The 17,469-nt window shown below is 41.4% G+C and overlaps 1 protein-coding gene across 1 annotated transcript in view; it reads left to right on the top strand.

The window, feature by feature from the left end:
- Nucleotides 1–350: 350 nt before the first annotated feature.
- LOC118360561 (metabotropic glutamate receptor 4-like) overlaps nucleotides 351–17,469 on the top strand; it is a 297,903-nt gene continuing 280,784 nt past the window's right edge. Inside the window, exon 1 of the mRNA XM_052485188.1 lies at nucleotides 351–710. The gene's annotated coding sequence lies outside the window, so the exon portion shown is untranslated. The remainder of the gene's footprint in view (nucleotides 711–17,469) is intronic.

Below are 17,469 nucleotides of genomic sequence, written 5' to 3'. Positions count from 1 at the left end.
TCGTTTGTATCTCACCACTAAGGATGTTTTCTAGTCGCTTGCACCGAAGCATGACCTCGGGGACATTAAACCGCAACTGATTTTGATATAATATTTACCGTATCGATGTTGCGGTGCCCCTCTCCTCAGCATGCTGGAATGGAGCATACTATTTATTGTCAATCCCTCTCAGTGACAGTGTCAGGATTGCACGATAACCTGAGCATTCGGATGGATTTCTTGTGGTAAACCGTTAAAGACTAATTCCCTCCAGTGTGGGAGGGGGTTGCTTCGTAGGCTACAGTCGCAGAAGGTGGAACATTTCCAGCGCAGGAATCCCTTTCAGCACCACTCGCCAATGGACAGCGGTTTCAGGATGCATAATCATTGGGCAGTTTTGCTGTCGAGAAGTGACAGGATTTGTTAGGGGTTCTAGAGACCAGTGAGATTTGGAGAGCTTTCGGGACATGTTCTATTCTGGAGGTTCTATTCTCATGATTTTTTCTGCACATAGTTTGTATGCCGCACAACAGGACTAAACATCTGCATTGTATCCAGTTACACCTGTTTTGTGCGAGCTCGGGTTCTAACCAAACAGGAGTGCTCTCGGAAGAATTCGCAAATCTGCTGTTGAAAGACAGTCTTTGAAAACAGACATTTGGACGCTATCAATTCAACTTTCTTATAAAACTCACTTCTCTGAAATACAATTCAGTTGGTTTCATTCAAAGGTAAGAGTTAATTTTCTCTCAGCTCATGCGAAAGAATGATGTGTTCTGCTACACGTGATGATACTTAATTGAATGAATACTTATCCAATGCATACACATTATGCATCAGCTAATATTAGTTTTTTTTGTCTCCAAATATAAAACAAATATATATATATATTTATGATGGCTGCAGAATAGCTGCGCTCTGTTGTAGATTTTCATCCTTCAGATGACTGAAAAAGCTTGGGTTGGGAGGAAGATTACGTTATGTTGTCCTGATGTCAGATGGATCGTGATATTTGAGTTATGGATATTTGAGTTATGAAAACAGTTGGCTTGATGAATTATTGCGCACTGGGGTCCAAAGTGAGAGTACAGTCAAAGCAGTCTATTTCAAAAAGTTATTCGATCTTCCATGACATCAAGTGAGCTGAATCCAGAGGGTGTGAATGCTTGTCTGTCTAAATGTTTGAGGGATATTCACTGGTTTCATTTCAGTGTGTGTGTGTGTGTGTGTGTGTGCAAATCCGTTGCACCAGCCCGTGTGTGCACTCATGCAGTCCACATACATTTATCGCTTTCTATTTTGTTGGTTTGTCACCTGATGAATCACCTCCAAGGACTCTAAAGCCCAGTGGGCTCGGGCTGTAATAGGCTAACATTCTTCGTTACAGGCTACGCAATACAATGAGCCCCTTCATCAGCGGTGTCAAAGCAAGCCCCCCTAGCAAGCCCCTCTGTTCTCTCTGCTCTATTTAGCAGCTATTCAGACGAGAATAGATAATGGGATTTAATCAACTGAAAAGCAGCAGGTATGAGTCAGAATAGAAATCAATTAATTAAATTAAGATTCTATTCATGTGAGATATCTGCTTTGTGTGCCTGTTAAGATTTTAATGTTGAATATTGGATTTAATTAATTTCCAAGATGTGCTGGAATGCATTGGAAAACCTTATCACCAGATGCACAATTCATGTAATGGGATATGCATGTGTGTGGCTATACCAGCTTCTCAATAATTCCAAGTTCTGGTGTTCGTCCCTTTTATTTTCAAGTGTCAATGCAACGATGATTCCATATAATATGCAATGTATGTTTAGGACAGTGTCTGGCAAGGTTGTCAGATCCAATCAGTTTCAGCATTGTATTAAGAGAGAGCGGGTGGAGAGACATAAATAGTTTGTATTGAGAGTAAGATACGTTTTATTGAGAGAGCGAGAGGTTGTATTGAGAGAGAAAGAGAGAGAGAGGGGGAGAGTGGAAGAGAGAAATAGAGAATCAAACTGGATGCACTACAAACTCACTCTTTCACACTATCTTGGCTAAGTGGATTTATTGTCTTTTGTGGGAGAGATATTTTATATCTGCTCAGGTTGGGATCAGTTCCATTTTTTATTCAGTCAATTCAGGAGATTAATGAACAATTTGATTTTCAATGAACAATTTCTTAGGTAAAAACACAATTCATTTTCTGCACTGACAGTTCAACGTTAATGCACCACCCCAATCCCCTACATACACCTGTTGTCCGTCTTACGTCTTACGTCACAGGTTACAGTTAGAGTATACGAAGTCAAGGATCTCAATGAGTTCCTCATGATCCCTTCTCAGGTTCATTGTGTGTTATTGAACATGTCAACATGCTGTTTACTGGATCCTGCTTTGACTAGAAGAGCCAAAACAACATATTGGGGGAGCAGACCATCAGACCATCAGATGCCACTTTGTTCCCTCAAGTCAAAATATTTGGAGGTTTGAGACAGGAAGTTTCTTTCCTTTGGAGATTTCTAATGACTCCATGTTCATGGAGTGTCCGGTCCACATTCTGTTTCAGCTCATCTGCTGCTCCTGGCTACGGCCATCTGTTCATCAGGGGGCCTGGTGCCTGCGGAGCGTTTATCACAGTCTGATGATCTCTCAGCTCCAAAACAACATGCCCCTAAAACCAGATCAAAATGCCGCCTGTATTTAAACAAGCTTAAATCTTTTCATAATAGCAGATTCTTTCTAACATAGAGCAGTTGGTATTTTTCTGTCTTCGGTTTGTGTCCAACTTTTACAGTTTCTGAGTCCACGTGACATTATTTGGCACATAGTCATGACCCATTGAGGATTGTATCAAGCAGAATTTGGACACATCTTGTGATCTTCAGTTACAATAGCAACCATTTCATTATACCTGCACAACCACATGGCTCTGCCAGTGGGTGGGTATTTGCGATTTGTCTATGTTAATATGATGTCAACGTGTGAAGGCCCCTACTGCTGTCGGTGTTGGTTTGTGTGCATGCTTGTGTTTGTGCATGTCTCTACACTGTGAACAAACAGTGTCTAGTCTGATCACACAAGTACATGAGAGCTGAAATGTGCCCACAGTTTGATCCACTTCATTAGAAGTCTATTGACACTGATCAGAGATGACATCTGTTTGCACTGTGGGTAATTCCTGAGATTTACGATATTAACAATGGACTGAACAATCTATTCATCCCGGTATGGCGGTACAGCTTCCTCTCTCTTAACTCATTAACTCACAAGGGGGCCTCCTCATCTCATAAGTCGAGGCATTCGTCATTGTTTTAGGGGGGTGTCATAATTCACCTGTGTCTATCTGTATCAATTCCAGAAAAGCAGCCTATCAATTCCTATCTTCAGCCTATCTGCACGGGCTAGTGAGAGGCAGAGTTAGTACTTCTTAAGTCATGGCTCACACTGCCTAGAAAAGCCACTAAATCCTGGATTTAACCATCAACCAGTTCTTGCTCCTCCCACTGGTTTGATTTCTTTCCATATGTCACAGCAATGGCTGCATCCAACAACACATGGAAACAAGAAAGAAATTAACTATTATTTTGCCTTCCGGGGATCTATTTTAGCATAGGAACATGACTATCATGTCAGCGTTGATGCTCTATTGCCTCAAGGTTTTTACATGGAATATGGTTGTCTTTAATTGTGTGGTTTAATGTTGGAGTTCTTTAAAGCCTTTGGTCCTAGACTCTTTTAATATAATTGAACTATTGCGCTGGTGCAATACATTTATTTTTAATTTTTTATTGAACCTTTATTTAACTAGACAAGTCAGTTAAGAACAAATTCTTATTTACAATGGCGGCCTACCCCGGCCAAACCCGGACAACGCAAGGCAAATTGTGTGCCGTCCTATGGGACTCCCAATCACGGCCGGATGTGATGCAGCCTGGATTCGAACCAGGGACTGCCTCTTGCACTGAGATGCAGTGTCTTAGATCGCTGCGGCACTCGGGAACTAAACTGAGCTAAACTGACCAAGACCCAAAGTCTTACTCTGGACTGCCCATCTGTGCCTTAAACACTTATCGATCCACTGTTCACCTCCACATTTCTTATTAGTCTGGCAGTGCCTTATAGAGAGATGAATGCGAAAGGCAGCAGAGACATGTAGGTTTCACTGTCAGCACACACTGGTCGTGACTCATCCTTCTGCTCTCCTTGTCTTCCCATAACTCTACAATCGAATGTGAACAAAACAATAGGAAGCTAGGGACAAGGGAAAGGAGAATTAGCATCAGTTCTTGTAGGGATATGTTAGCTAACTTACTGTCTGGTTGGCTTTTCTCTTCTCCTCCTCAGCAGATGCGCATTAATTATCTGGCGCGATTAAGATAAGTATGAGACAATAACTTGAAGTGTGTGTTCATCAATGAAACCATACTGTAACCACTTGATTGACATAATTGAGTGCTCAGCTCAGCTTGTTTTAGAATCTTACTTGCTTCATCAAACTCACACATTTAGGCCTAATAAAAAATGATCTTGGTCGATCAGACTGATCATCGACAATACAGCCCCTTTATATTATTCTTGTTGCAGACGTTTCACAATGGATAGCATTTCTATATTGTTCATACTCAGTGGCGATATTAGCATGTAAATCTTGGTGGGGCAAACTCCCCAAAATGTTTGGAGATGCATGCCAGCAAAACCACTACACAACACAACACTAAACAATACATTAATTGCACCATAACGGTGACAAACAGTGCCCACAAACTGTTAGGGTCTACATAAAGCTGTCCCAACATCAGAGCTTTCTTTTCAGCCACTGCTAAACCTGGCTATCAGTGAAACAGTTAATTCAGCCTCATTTAATGCCATTTTAAAAAACACAGCCGATAAGGCTGACTTGCAAATGTGGTTTCTACTGACAATTGAGATGAAGAAACTATGGCATAAGGGGGTTGATGAGAGGCAATCCGGAATTTCGATTAAGACATGAATTAGCGAGCTAGAGATGACATAGTCAATATAACTATTTCTTCAGCACTTTTGAAATATACAGCGACAGACTTTTCGAGCTCTACCCGTGATTTTGCGGTGACGTAGTGTCCCCATGATGACAGAACGCTGGGCCAACCACGGCACAACGAGAGAACATTACCAACCCCTATGTTCCATATTTTCTGCTGGCTGCCCCACCACCACATAAAACACTGAGCTAGGCTGAAACACCTGCATTTTGGAGCTGCCTTACTCAAGAAAGCAAAAATGAGACTGTTTGTATGCGGCTTTATAAACTAAATTATATGTATATATTTTTTTACATTGTTTGCAAACTGATATGTGACACATATAATTGTCAAAATAACATGCAAAACAGAAAGAAAAAAAATGCAAATATTTTTATTTGTATTTATCTTTTTAGAGAAACAGGTGGGGCTCAAAACAGGTGGGACTCGACACTCGATGCCCTGATTGAACGTTGCTACTGTTCATATTACTGTACTGTGCACATACCATAGAGCAAATGAGCCAATTCCCTTTCTGAACACAAATAGGCTACAATCTTCCCTGATACTGTACATGTGTAAATATTGTACTATAAATTGCCTTATGCTAAAATATTTATTATATTCTACTGAGACATTTACTTTATGTTCATATTCTTATATTTTATTATTTCTTAGTGTTCTTGCATTGTCGAAAAGGTACCTGCAAGTAAGCATTTTGATGGACAGTGTATTCCATGTGTATCCTGCACATAAGACGAATAAAACTTGAAACATCCGTGATAAGAAGCAGGTGGCTGATTCCTCAGTTAACACATTGCAAATAGTCTCTGTCACGACTTCCACCGAAGTTGGCTCCCCTGCCTGTTCGGGCGGTGCTCGGCGGTCGTCGTCACCGGCCTACTAGCCACCACCGATCTATTTTTCGTTGTCTGTTTGTTTTGTCTTATTAGTTGCACCTGTCTATTTGTGTGCTTGATTGGCTTCCTTATTTATAGTGTGTTTACCTGCCCTTGTTTCGTGCTGGATTACTCATATGTTTCATGTGTATGTTTTGTTGGTGTTCGTGCTCTGGACCTGGTATCCTGTTGTGTTGGGTTGGTCCACATTTTCGGCGTCCGGTTTTGTTGGGCATTATTTTCTGTGCGATATTAAAAGTGCATGTCTTCCTGTGGAACTACAGTGGGGCAAAAAAAGTATTTAGTCAGCCACCAATTGTGCAAGTTCTCCCACTTATACTTATCCCACTACTCCTACCGAATGTGGCTCCCCTTCCCGTTCGGGTGGCGCTCGGTGGTCGTCGTCACCAGCCTACTAGCTGCCACTGATCTTTTCCTCCCCCTTCTTGTCTGTTTATTGGTTACACCTGTTGTTAATTAGGTTATTAGTTGGGCTTTATTAGCCAGCCGGCCCGCCTGCTGGGTGTGCGGGATTGTTCTATGTGTACTTGTTGTGCACGCATGTGTGTCACGGCTGTTTCGTGTACGTGAGCTGTTTTTGGATACGGTTTAGTTCCCCTGTGGTTTGGAGTATTTGTGTTGAGTGGCGTCTGCTTTTTCACCTGGTCGGTGTATTAAAGACGTGCCTACTCTGAACTCTCTGTTTCCTGCGTCTGACTCCTTCCTCCACTACACCCCGGACATTACAGTCCCGTGTATATGATGAATAAACTTTGATTTGATTATTAATACTGCAGTTGGGTCTTGATAAATCATCAAAAGAAACAGTTGTTTGGAACGTTGTTTGTCTGATTCAGCTACAATTTGAGGGCCCAGTTTGAAAATGTACAGTATCACAGTTAGATGGTCTGATGCCTTTCCTTGAGAACAAAGGGAAGGAGAGGAGGAAGCTGCTAACACAAACACAGGGCGACATGAAGCTCCAGCTAATTTAATCAGAGAGAAGCTGTGAAACTGAATGGCATCACAGGGTTGTGACTGTCTTCCCATGGCAAGGCTGAGGAGGGGAATGTGGATTCTCATACAGCGCAAAGGTTTTCCTAAGGATGGCTAACAGATATCACAACCCTTCATGCAAAGTAAAAAATATCAAAGACTTGATTTGAGTGCAGACTCACGTTATTCCAATGTCTCTCGTAAAATACTTGTCTCATGAGCATCCCCACTCGTCCTTAGATTTCTCACAAATGTTGAGTTCGGAGGAAACTTTGTGTACTATCTGTCATACATTGGTGGAATTCTGTGCCCTGAACTTAACACCACAGTAAAAAAAAGCTAAAACATAAATAAACTGTGTTTGATCCAGTTATGCTGGAATACACAAGAGTAAACAAAATGTAAGAACCAGTAATTTTTCTTTGTCAAATCAAATAAGCCCTCAAAACATTTTGTTGTGATGTTAAATGGTTGCTTTTGGAAATTATTTAACCCAAATGTGCATAGTCTGAATGGAAAGACTAATGGGTGGGCATTAGACAGAACCCAGATGTCCCCTGGTAACAAATCCCCAGAGTGTCTTCAACACTGTCAATATTTACAGAGACGTTTCCTTGCTCCTCTTTTTCACAGTAAAACATCACAAGCTTGCATAATATTGGGACATGCAGCATGCTCTGGGTCAATAAAGATGAAACATTTACAAAAGAAAGACATACCATGGTTGCTTTGTGCAAATATAAAACAATTCTGGGAGAAGTACTGAATTATATATGGGATATTCTTATCACAACAAACAGTTTAGCGCAGTCACTAAGGACAAGAAAGGCCCCAGGGTCTTAGGGTTTATTGAGGGGTGAATACAGGATTATTAGAGGATCGTGACAGTGTAGCCTAGTTCAGCTAGGAGGGGAGCATAATGATGTCATCCAAAAGCCCTATACATCAATAGATAATGCTACTTAGTCTTATTATACAAACTATGTGCCATTGTAGTAAATGTAGTTTGTAGCACTTTTCTTTTAGAAAAGTTAACAAAGAGGTCATGTTTGGAAGTGGATTTCATATCTCATGTTTGACTTAGTTTTGTGTTGAGCAGAGACCATTTTTGAAATAAAGTATGTACATCATGTACTGTCCATGTACTGCTTACAGTCAACGTGCCTCAGCAGACAGCCCTCAGCACTCATATTATTGTCTGTAAAGCTATCAGATAACGTAAGAACACTGATGAAGCTCTGCTCTCCCTGTTGAATCAATCTCTAGAGATCCTGCTGCTTGGCTTTTAGTTGTAGCTTGATATGGCTTTAAACCAAACAAAGGGGCTCAGGAACAAAAGGTTTGTGAGAAAGTGCTGCTTTGTTTCTCTCCCTCTCTCTCTCTCTCTCTCTCTCTCTCTCTCTCTCTCTCTCTCTCTCTCTCTCTCTCTCTCTCTCCACCCCCCTTTGTCACATGGTACATATCTAATCGCCTTAAAGCAAGTTGATCAAGTGGTAATATATATGAAGAACTGAGGAGAGAGATAGACAGCTTCTATTAGTTCCCTATCAAGATGGGATGAAGGCGGTTTGGAAATTACGCATGTAACAAGAGAAAGCACTGGTACCCCCAGAGCTAAGAGCCGGGGCGAGTGGAGGATGAAAAGCCTTAATTAATGGGAGGGGAGTACCGGTGACAGGGCACCATGATCTCTCCTCATGTCACAATCCAGGAGGTTTATTGCCAGTTTCCTGATACTTCCTCTATGGACACTGAAGGGAGGGGAGGAGGGCGCCTCTCGTTTTCACTGCTCCCCCCCCTTTCCTATCAGACATTTCCACGTTTAGGTAATTTTTCTCATTTTCTTATCTGCCGGGCTGATACACACTTCCTTCTTTGTTCAAGGGGAGTACACAGGTGGAGCAGGCCTCAGGAGGGACACGGTTAAGACAAATTATGATTCTATGTTGTAAAACTAACGGGCTCATTTTGCTCCAGTTAAGAGTCACAAGCTACGATAAGAGAAAGACAGGATTCACAAGAAGAATTCATGTTTTTTTCCCTCTGACAACAATCTGTTGCTCTTATTGACTTCTCCATGCAGCTTTCTGAATTTATTGTATTTCTCACCAAGACATCATTTCACAATTATCATCCAGCTGTCTGTCTGTTTGTCCTTTTCTACCCATGATCAGACTCAGAAGCCCATTAGTTTGAATTAGTCAGCTGCCATTATCAGAGGGTACAATATAAACACAGGTTTTTATTTGTTATAAGTTGGAAAAGGGTATGTATCTCTGACCTGATTCTAAGAGAGCGTTAGAATTCTACAATTTCTGAAATTCAACGTCTAAAATTTTGTTCTTCAAACCACCTAGCTACCGTATATATCTATGAAATATTTCCTGATCTTATTTTTGACAAGTATTCAGATGAGGACTGCATCAGTAAATGTTGGTATCACTTCTACTCCTTCCTTCACCAGCCTACACTGAAATGCATATAGACCTATTGCACTGAGGGAGGGATCAAGAGCACTCATTGGAGGGGGCTATCACCTCAGAATGCCAGTCCAGCACTGTTAGCACAAACACAGTTTACCCAGCTGTTGATCCATACTTGGCCTGTCCTCTATCCAGTGCCAGAGTACCAGGGTCGCCAGCCAAACCCAGTGGTTCCTCTGCCATCCCCTCCTCGACGGGGCACAGGCTGATAATTAACATGATTAATGGCCCAGGTCCACGGTGGCAGCACTGGCAGCTGAGGTAATTAACAATTGAGTGGGCAAATACTTCCATATTGGTGGAGTGGACTATTTACCACATACCCATGCAGACAGGTGGGCACCACAGGTATGCCAGTGTGTAGCCTCTGTTCCCTGTATGAAAATATATGTTCCTGCCAAAGCCTGAGTGAGGAAATAGGACACATGTAGGGCCGGTTTCACAGACCCAGAGTGAGGGCCCTAAGCCTTGAATGAAGATGGTTTTTTTCTTCAATCGTAGCAGATAGACATTAAACTGTTAAAGACAATCTTTATTATACCCCCTGTAGTCTCTGTAACCACAGAAGGAAGAATGAGCTGTGTATGGGCATCTTATGTCTCTCCCAGACATTTTGTGTCTGGCCTACCAATAGTTACAGTAGCTAGCCTTCATTAAGGGATTTCTGCCTGTTAACTGTTGCAGCATCTGTTGCATATTCTAGTTGCTGCCTGTGGGTTACATAACAAGGGCTGCCTTCTGGGGTTGTGGCATAGCGAAGCAAGGGATCATGTGCTCTCTTCTGATTAAGTGCCAAGAAAGAGTACCCAGGGTTATGAGGAGTGAATTAGTCTGGGTGCCAGTCTTTTTAAGCTAACATTCCAGTCCTTGCCACTCCTGTCATTTGCCAAAGAAGAATGGATATCCTATAGAAATGTTGTGACCAGCGTTCTACATACAATGAATATTCTGTAGAACCATGTGACCAGTTGTTCTGCAAAGAAGGAATATTCTATAGAACCATATGACCAGTTGTTCTGAATACAATTAATATTCTATAGAACCATATGACCAGTTGTTCTGCATAAAATGCATATTCTATAGAACCATGTGACCAGTTGTTCTGCATAAAATGCATATTCTATAGAACCATGTGACCAGTTGTTCTGCATAAAATGCATATTCTATAGAACCATTTGACCAGTTGTTCTGCATAAAATGCATATTCTATAGAACCATGTGACCAGTTGTTCTGCATAAAATGCATATTCTATAGAACCATGTGACCAGTTGTTCTGCATAAAATGCATATTCTATAGAACCATGTGACCAGTTGTTCTGCATAAAATGCATATTCTATAGAACCATGTGACCAGTTGTTCTGCATACATATTACTATATACTTGGTTGTACCCTGATGCTCTGATTCCTGGAGGATGTATTTTGTGAGACATGTCACCCTGGCTGTTAGAGAGGGGAGGGGGGATGGCCAGGAACAGTGACAGGGCTGTGGGAGTGTAGGTTGGTGGAAATCAACTGAGGAGGGGTCACCATTTATCCAACCATTATGTAGAAATTATGTTGAATATAATAATAAACTACAATCATCAATCTGACTTCAATATTATGTGAATAAATGCAACAGGCCCTGTACGTCTCTGGAGGATCTAGTCAAGGTAGCAAGCCTCACATCTCCTCTCAGTGTGACTAGCCATGGTTTCATTGTCTCTCTCAATTCAATTCAATTCAATTCAATTCAATTCAATTCAAGGGGCTTTATTGGCATGGGAAACATGTGTTAACATTGCCAAAGCAAGTCAGGTAGATAACATACAAAAGTGAAATAAACAATAAAAATGAACAGTAAACATTACACATACAGAAGTTTCAAAACAATAAAGACATTACAAATGTCATATTATATACAGTATATAGTGTTGTAACAATGTGCACATGGTTAAAGTACACAAGGGAAAATAAATAAGCATAAGTATGGGTTGTATTTACAATGGTGTTTGTTCTTCACTGGTTGCCCTTTTCTTGTGGCAACAGGTCACAAATCTTGCTGCTGTGATGGCACACTGTGGAATTTCACCCAGTAGATATGGTAGTTTATCAAAATTGGATTTGTTTTCGAATTATTTGTGGATCTGTGTAATCTGAGGGAAATATGTCTCTCTAATATGGTCATACATTGGGCAGGAGGTTAGGAAGTGCAGCTCAGTTTCCTCCTCATTTTGTGGGCAGTGAGCACATAGCCTGTCTTCTCTTGAGAGCCATGTCTGCCTACGGCGGCCTTTCTCAATAGCAAGGCTATGCTCACTGAATCTGTACATAGTCAAAGCTTTCCTTAAGTTTGGGTCAGTCACAGTGGTCAGGTATTCTGCCACTGTCTACTCTTTGTTTAGGGCCAAATAGCATTCTAGTATGCTCTGTTTTTTTGTTCATTCTTTCCAATGTGTCAAGTAATTATCTTTTTGTTTTCTCATGATTTGGTTGGGTCTAATTGTGCTGCTGTCGTGGGGCTTTGTGGGGTTTGTTTGTGTTTGTGAACTGAGCCCCAGGACCAGGTTGCTTAGGGGACTTTTCGCCAGGTTCATCTCTCTGTAGGTGATGGCTTTGTTATGGAAGGTTTGGGAATCGCTTCCTTTTAGGTGGTTGTAGAATTTAACGCCTCTTTTCTGTATTTTAATAATTAGTGGGTATCGGCCTAATTCTGTTCTGTATGCATTATTTGGTGTTCTACGTTGTACACAGAGGATATTTTTTGCAGAATTCTGCATGCAGAGTCTCAATTTGGTGTTTGTCCCATTTTGTGAAGTCTTGGTTGGTGAGCGGACCCCAGACCTCACAACCATAAAGGGCAATGGGCTCTATGATTGATTAAAATATTTTTAGCCAGATCCTAATTGGTATGTTGAATTTGATGTTCCTTTTGATGGCATAGAAGGCCCTTCTTGCCTTGTCTCACAGATCGTTCACAGCTTTGTGGAAGTTACGTGTGGCGCTGATGTTTAGGCCAAGGTATGTATAGTTTTTTTGTGTGCTCTAGGGCACTGATGTCTAGATGGGATTTGTATTTGTGGTCCTGGCAATTGGACCTTTTTTGGAACACCATTATTTTGGTCTTACTGAGATTTACTGTCAGGGCCCAGGTCTGACAGAATCTATGCAGAAGATCTAGGTACTGCTGTAGGCCCTCCTTGGTTGGTGACAGAAGCACCAGATCATCAGCAAACAGTAGACATTTGACTTCAGATTCTAGTAGGGTGAGGCCGGGTGCTGCAGACTGTTCTAGTGCCCTCACCAATTAGTTGATATATATGTTGAAGAGGGTGGGGCTTAAGCTGCATCCCTGTCTCACCCCATGGCCCTGTGTGAAGAAATGTGTGTGTTTTTGCCAATTTTAACCGCACACTTGTTGTTTGTGTACAACCACTTTCCATCAATTTGTATAGCAGACCCTCATGCCAAATTGAGTCGAAGGCTTTTTTGAAATCAACAAAGCATGAGAAGACTTTGCCTTTGTTTAGGTTTGTTTGGTTGTCAATTAGGGTGTGCAGTGTGAATACATGGTCTGTTGTACGGTAATTTGGTAAAAAGCTAATTTGACATTTGCTCAGTACATTGTTTTCATTTTGGAAATGTACGAGTTTGCTGTTAATGATAATGCAGAGGAATTTTCCCAATGTTACTGTTGTCGCATATCACACGGTAGTTATTGGGGTCAAATGTGTCTCCACTTTTGTGGATTTGGGTGATCAGTCCTTTGTTTCAAATATTGAGGAAGATGCCAGAGCTAAGGATGATGGTAAAGAGTTTTAGTATAGTCAATTGGAATTTGTTGTCTGTATATTTGATCATTTCATTAAGGATACCATCAACACCACAGGCCTTTTTGGGTTGGAGGGTTTTTATTTTGTCCTGTAGCTCATTCAAGGTAATTGGAGAAACCAGTGTGTTCTGGTAGTCTTTAATAGTTGATTCTAAGATTTGTATTTGATCATGTATATGTTTTTGCTCTTTATTCTTTGTTATAGAGCCAAAAAGATTGGAGAAGTGGTTTACCCATACATCTCCATTTTGGATAGATAATTCTTCGTGTTGTTGTTTGTTTAGTGTTTTCCAATTTTCCCAGAGGTGGTTAGAGTCTATGGATTCTTCAATTACATTGAGGTGATTTCTGACGTGCTGTTCCTTTTCCCCCGTAGTATATTTCTGTATTGTTTTCGTGATTCACCATAGTGAAGGTATAGACTCAGGTTTTCCGGGTCTCTATGTTTTTGGTTGGACAGGTTTCTCAATTTCTTTCTTAGATTTTTGCATTCTTCATCAAACCATTTGTCATTGTTGTTCATTTTCTTCGGTTTTCTATTTGAGATTTTTAGATTTGATAGGGATGCTGAGAGGTCAAATATATTGTTAATATTTTGTACTGCCAAGTTTACACCTTCACTATTACAGTGGAACGTTTTACCCAGGAAATTGTCTAAAAGGCATTGAATTTGTTGTTGCCTAATTGTTTCTTGGTAGGTTTCCAAACTGCATTCCTTCCATCTATAGCATTTCTTAATGTTACTCAGTTCCTTCGGCTTTGATGCCTCATGATTGAGTATTGCTCTGTTCAAGTAGACTGTGATTTTGCTGTGGTCTTATAGGGGTGTCAGTGGGCTGACTGTGAACGCTCTGAGAGACTCTGGGTTGAGGTCAGTGATAAAGTAGTCTACAGTACTACTGCCAAGAGATGAGCTATAAGTGTACCTACCATAGGAGTCCCCTCGAAGCCTACCATTGACCATGTACATACCCAGCGTGCGACAGAGCTGCAGGAGTTGTGACCCGTTTTTGTTGGATATGTTGTCATAGTTGTGACTAGGGGGGCATATGGGGGAGGGAATGCTGTCACCTGCAGGCAGGTGTTTGTCCCCCTGTGTGCTGAGGGTGTCAGGTTCTTGTCCGGTTCTGGCATTTAGGTCGCCACAGACTAGTACATGTCCCTGGGCCTGGAAATGATTGGTTTCCCCCTCCAGGATGGAGAAGCTGTCTCCATTAAAGTATGGGGATTCTAGAGGGGGGATATAGGTATCACACAGGAGGAACTTTTTCTCTGTTAAGATCATTTCCTTTTGAATTTCTAGCCAAATGTAAAATGTTCCTGTTTGGATTAATTTAATGGAGTGAGTTAGGTCTTCTCTATACCAAATTAGCATACCCATCCATCCACCTAACAGCGGTGGCCTATCAAGAAGCTGATTAAACAGCATGATCATTACACAGGTGCACCTTGTGCTGGGGACAATAAAAGGCCACTCTAAAATGTGCAGTTTTGTAACACAACACAATGTCACAGATGTCTCAGGTTTTGAGGGAGCATGCAGGTGCCATGCTGACTGCAGGAATGTCCTCCAGAGCTGTTGCAAGAGACTTGAATGTTCATTTATCTACCATAAGTCACCTTCAATGCCGTTTTAGGGAATTTGGCAGTACATCCAACCAGCCTCACAACCGCAGACCACGTGTATTGCATCGTGTGGGTGAGCTTTTTGCTGATGTCAACATTGTGAACAGAGTGCTCCATGGTGGCGGTGGGGTTATGGTATGGGAGGCATAAGCAACAGAGAATGAACACAGTTGCATTTTATCGATGGCAATTTGAATGCACAGAGATCCCGTGACGAAATCCTGATGCTCATTATCATTCAATTAATCTGCCGCCATCATCTCATGTTTCAGCATGATAATGCACGGCCTCACGTAGCAAGGATCTGTACACAATTTCTGGAAGCTGAAAATGTAGCAGTTCATCCATGGCCTGCATACTCACCAGACGGGAGATTCTCTGGATCGACATGTAAGACAGCATTTCCAGCAATATCCAGCAACTTCGCACAGCCATTGAAGTGGCTCGTTCCACAATCAACAGCATGATCAACTCTATGCAAATGAAATGTGTCGCGCTGCATGAGACAAATGGTGTTCACGCCAGATACTGACTAGTTTTCTGATCCACGCCCCTACCTTTTTTTAAAGGTATCTGTGATCAACAGATGCGTATCTGTATTCCCAGTCATGTGAAATCCATCGATTAGGTCCTAATGAATTGATTTAAAGTGTAATTAAAAACACTTGTATTCTCATGACCGTTCCTTGATCTCAGTCAACTAAATGCATAATACTTGATTGCACATGGTTTCGTCTCTTGCATATTGCTCTCTTATGGATTCAGATAATTCCTGAAAGACATATTTCATTTTTTTTAATGGTTGTTGCTGTCTGCCTTTGCAACAAACGGGGCAGGATTACTCATTTGAAATCTTTAATTGGTAGGCAGGATAGTTCTTCTCAGTGGCCTGTGGTTGCACCCTTGGCTGTGCTAAATTACATAATTTCAAGACATAATTGAAAGGAAACAGCTCTGTGATTAGTTTACTTCACAGGCTTGACAACACATGGGGACAGAATTACTAAGCTTTGACACCAGGTGAAAAGTTTGTACCTGTTGTTTTTGGTGTTGTTACAAGCCCCAAAACTAAAGCTAAACCATGAAACTGTTAATTGACCTTGATAGTTTATTCTTTCTCCTAACCTTATGTTACCTTTTGTCTCTGTCCCCAATGTTTAATTTGCGTTGCACCTGCTGCTAGCACTGAGTAAATCTGGAAATAGCAATGTACTCCCAGTGTGTTTAAACTGTGGACACAAAAAGGAATTATAACCATATTATCATTCAGCAACTTACGTTATTGTTTTTCCCCAGCATTAATATTCTGGACAGTGTTGGCATCGTGCTGATGGAGGACTCGGTCATCCCGCTGGCCCTCTCCTCGGCTCCTCTGGTCATGCTGCCTGAGGTCTTGGTGGGTAAGGGGCAGCTTCCCACATCAGAAGCTCAGAGGGCTGTGCACAGTTCCCCTACTGCCAGTTTAATGGATTGGATCTGTCTTTCCAGTGAGGCTGGGGAGACACAGCTATTTGCTGGTCTAGGCTTAAAGTTGAGAGCAAAATGGACTGCTCACTCTCTATTTCTCATTTGCTTGCTAAGCCTCTCTCTCTAAGTCTCTGTCCATGTAGTTTCAGGAATTCATTTGTTCTCTCGCCGTGTCTTCTTGAGACACGAAAAGAAAGTCAATATTGAGATTCCTCTTGTTACAGGCAATGAATAACTGGTTTATGAAATGGTTGCTTGCTTGAATCAAAGCCTAAAGTGAATCTCAACAGCATAATTTCACACAACATGTGTGATTTATCAGCTTGAATATTATGATCTCGCAGAATAAAGTCTCACAACACACAGGGTCTGGCATAGAATAACATCTAGAGAAGTGCAGTGGCATGAAGACAGAAAGAACATAGAAAGGCAACAATCAAGGAAACAGCCAAGCAACATTGGCCAAAGTTTTAGCCAAGCGGATCGATGGTTCGGCTTAATGTGCAAATCCAATGAAGGCTGTTTCTGTGACTGTGCAGTGTTCCCTAATGAAAGACTCTCTACAGAAAGCCCAAATAATAAAAAGTCTGGGGCGTATTCATTACACAGATTCCATTGCAAAACGTTTCTTAAACGGAAGCAAACGGAAGGCGAAGTGACCTACCTGAATTTGTCCAGTAGAAACTCTAACTCTCTCAAAACATTTTGCAACTGTTTGACGAATGATTACACCCCTGATACACTTCAATGAGTTGTCAGCATGGTGTCCCAGGTAATGGATCACCTACCCTCTCCCTCTCTCCTCTCAGAAGAGATGAATACACTCTCTTTTGTTAAAGACTCCAGCCATCCAAGTCGTAGACTGTTCTCTTTGCTACTGCACGGCAAGCGGTACTGATGCACCAAGTCTGCAACCAAAAGGACACTAAAACAGCTTTTTTTTATTATTAAATTATTTTTTATTTAACCTTTATTTAACCAGGTAGGCCAGGTGAAAACAAGTTCTCATCTACAACTTGGCCAAGATAAAGCAAAGCAGTGCGACACAAACATCACAACACAGAGTTACACATGGAATAAACAAACACAATAAAAAAGTATATATACAGTGCGTGCAAATGAGGTAAGATAGGGAGGTAAAGGCAATAAACAGGCCATGGTTGTGAAATAATTACAATTTAGCAATTAAACACTGGAGTGATAGATGTGCAGAAGATGAATGT

Source organism: Oncorhynchus keta, chromosome 28, assembly GCF_023373465.1.
Source record: "Oncorhynchus keta strain PuntledgeMale-10-30-2019 chromosome 28, Oket_V2, whole genome shotgun sequence".
In the NCBI taxonomy this organism is placed as follows: domain Eukaryota; kingdom Metazoa; phylum Chordata; class Actinopteri; order Salmoniformes; family Salmonidae; genus Oncorhynchus; species Oncorhynchus keta.
The sequence above is the reverse complement of the archived record's forward strand: the minus strand, read 5'-3'. Positions and strand labels throughout refer to the sequence as shown.